Here is a 3905-nt window from a genome sequence, read left to right on the forward strand (position 1 = left end):
GCCGGGGCGCGCTCCCGCGCGGGCGTAAAAAACTGAGCAGAGTGGAACGAGAGAGGGGGGAGGGACGCCCCAGGTCTTGGCAGCCAGAGGGAAAGTCAGGCACGATGACCCTAAAGTCCCTCAGCCAGAACCACACACCCCACTCCCACCCCGACCACAGACCCGACTGCCGGGACTCCCTTCTGCGAGCCTGAGTTGAGGGGCTCTGGCTCCCCACAAAGCTTGTGGGAATGGGGAATGGGGGAAGGGCCCTGAACGAGGATTATTTGATAGGCGTTGAACTCAATCTCTTGATTCCAGCTTACCACCTACCACCTATGACAATATCTCTAGTCTCTCCATTCTGCTTCCACGCTTTTGCGTCTTGGAGGCGGTGAAGGTTTCCAGAGTTTCCTAGGAAACTGTCAACACCCCCCTGGGAGAGGGAAACTCCTAAACTGTTAACACCCCATACCAGCCAGCCTTGGGGATTCCTTGGCCCACAACACAAGGAGGTCTGGCCAGGGAGCAGGACTCAGGCTGAGTACCAAAAACAAGAGAGAAACGGGATGGGGAAGTTTGGTTTTTCCTCTCTACACCCTCCCCAGTGCCCAAACCATGCATGCCATGATGTTTGCACATCATGAAGAACTAAACAAAAAATCCTCAAAGTCAAGCCTGGTGATTAGGGCAAAGAAAGCCTCCAAGGACACTGATGTTGGGCCTTTGGAACCCAGACAAACTAACATTGATTGTGACCTTGAATTTGAGCTCTTTGAACCTGTTTCCCCATCTGTAAAGTGAACAAATTATGTCCACTTTAAAGATATGTGTGTGAGAGAGAGACAGTGTGTGTGTGTGTGTGTATATATATATGTGTGTGTGTGTGTGTGTGTGTGTAACTCAGTATCTTAGAGTGAGCTTGCAATAATCCTCCTGCTTCCGTCTCCAAGTGCTGAGATTATAGGCATGCACCAACATACTTGGTTTGTGCAGTGCTGTGGATCAAACTTGGGGCTTCATACATGCTAGGAGAGCATTCTACCAACAGAGTTTCATCCCAGATTAAAATTCTAACTTTTAAGAAATGGTGGTAATAGACAGGGAGGGGTTATTTTTCTTTTTAACATCTCTTTAAGAAACAGGAAATTGTAAAGGGAGAACGTGCTATGAAATTTTACAATTTGAGACCTCAGGTCCATGTGAATTCACCTTCCCCAGGGCCAGAGTATGGGCCATGAATTTGACTTGTTTCTACTCTCTCTTTGAAGAAGGCTTCCTTTCCACCTGCCAAATATCCTGAGGTCCCAGAATCATGAGCAGGAGGCACAGGGCAAGAAATCTCCTTCCCTTACATCTTACTCTACAGATGGGGACAGGAGCTGAGGAAGAAAGTTGACATACTTTGTCAACCTGACTCATGAACTTACTCATCCATCTAATAAGCAGGGATGAGGTCCCCGAAGTGTGGCACTCCAGCTCGGGGCATGGGAGACAATCGCACACATGAAATAGACAGGCGGTGTTCCCAGGTTCTCTAGGGAGAGGGGAGGTGTAGGAAGGGCAGGACAGGAGGGTTGGTCTCATAGCATCTCCAGGTATCTTGCTGTGCATGCTTCCAGCTTCCATTTGGATGTTTCCCAAACAATTTCCTTACTCCAGTCAGCACTTTGTCATAAACTGCTCTTTTCCTAGCCTGCTGAGCCAAGTTAGGTGGTCTAGGACAAAAGGACATCAAAAGGTCCACTGGTTTTCCTCTGTAGAGCAGAAGCTCTCTGTGAAGTTCTGTTCACACCCCTTCTGACTCCTGTGACCCTATTGGCCCCATAGAGCCCTCCTCACTCAGCTCTTGCTTGATCCTGGGGTGATCAAGCCAGTGTCTGCTTAAGCCGATTTCTCTGTTGTTGTTTCTGATCTAAATAGTCTTAAATAATTCATCTACATTCCTGCAAAAGAGATACAAGGAGCTTATATATTGATCTGGTTATGTGCTGAAACTGGGTCTCCTGTAACCCAGCTTGGCCCCAGACTCACAGAGTAAGGAGGATGACTTCAAACTTCTGATTCTTCTGCCTCCACTGGCACTGTGGGCATGCGTTGACCAGCTTCAGCATCTTTCGTTTGTTGTCTGTTTTTAACAGAAGGATGTCCGAATACATGAGCCACTCTGACACATCAGAACTAAAAGTGCAGAATTTGAGGCTAAATTCTGCCACCTATGATGTGTGCAGCTCAGGAGACGAACAGCTCATTTTCAGGGGAGGAGAGGCGTGAGAGGAAGATTGAGACAAGTAGCTCAGGTTTGTGTTGAACTCATCTGGATCCTCCCGCCTCGCCTCACAGATGCTAGGATTACAGTGCTCCCCTCCCCAGGCTTTTTGTTGTTGGTGTTGTTTTTAGTCAGGGTTTTACTCTGCAGCCCAGGCTGGCCTCCAATTGTAGCAATTCTCCTGCCTCGGCTCCTCCAGTTCTGATACTACTCTTGAGAGTCTTATTTTCTTCATTTATGAAGTTGAGAAAAACATACTTCCTCCTCACAGATGCTGGGAGGATTAAAAGAGATAATGGATAGAAAAGAGCTTTGTAAATGGAAAAAGAGCTATAAATATAAGTGATTATCATTAAAGTTTAATAATAAATGACATCTCCAAAGAAGAGATACAGCAGGAGCCTTGGAGATGCACTTGCTGCTCTGTCGGGAGTGGAGACAGGTTTTGGCCCCATTTTAAAGAATTTAGAGCACTTGCATAAGGGGAATGTGAGATCCGTTCACAGGGAAAACATCTTGTTGGGACTAGGAAGGGGCCAGACAAGGAATAATAATGGGAACCAAAATGCCGAACATGGTGATGCACACTTGTCATTCCAGCTCCAGAGGCTGAGGTAGGAGGATGACAAGTTCATGAGCAGCATGACAAGAGCCTCACTATTTATAAGGCTGAGGGTGTAGCTCAATGTCATGTTTTCCTGGTGTTCGTGAGATCCCGGGTTCCACCTCCAGCAGAGAAGTGCATACTAAGTGTGGAGTACATGTGTTTAATCCCAGCACTGGAAGATGAAGGCAGAGGATCAGGAGGTCAAGTTTATCCAGAGCTACATAAGAAGCCCCAAGCTGGACTACATAAAACATTCAAAAAATTAAAAATAAAAAATAAAAGGAGGAGATTGGAGGGATGGCTCAGTTGGTCAAGGGCTTGCCAAGTAGGTGTGAGGACCCGCGATCAGCACCCATGGTTTGAAAAACAAAAACAGACAAGCAACAACAACAACAGCCCCAGTCTTATTGGTGTATGCACTGGGCTGGATGGAGGTGGCGGGGCCTGGAGGGTTCCTAGGGCTTGATGGTCAACCCGTCAAGCAGAATTAGTGAGGTCAACAGCAAAGTCTGAAGACAGTCCACAGAAAATTCTGACCACCACATGCTTGTGCCTGCTCATGGTCATGTGTACACTAGTGTGCACACACACACACACACACACACACACACACACACAAGACAGACAGACAGACAGACAGAGGAAATGAGGTTAGAAAAACCCAAGTCAAGTCAAGAGACCATAAAGAAAGGACAGCGCTGATGGAGTACCTAAAACAGAAGGTCCCCAGGTTACATTTATAACCTGCCTAAGTGCAGTTAGACTTGTGTTACCATCTACATGCCCTGATGCTATGCACGTACCGTACCATTTAATCTCTACAATAACCCCTTGACATATTGTGGTGAGCTGAATTGTGTTGGTTACACTGTCCTTTGTTGTGGAATATAGTTTAAAATGTGTTACATTCATTTATGCTGTAGAACATTTGTTTAATGATGCAAAGATTGCTGCATTCTTTTATGTTGCATTTATTTAACTCTGTAAAATTGTGTTACTTTGCCTGTCTAAAACACCTGATTGGTCTAATAAAAGGACTGAACGGCCAAT

Source organism: Phodopus roborovskii, unplaced genomic scaffold, assembly GCF_943737965.1.
Source record: "Phodopus roborovskii unplaced genomic scaffold, PHOROB, whole genome shotgun sequence".
NCBI lineage: Eukaryota > Metazoa > Chordata > Mammalia > Rodentia > Cricetidae > Phodopus > Phodopus roborovskii.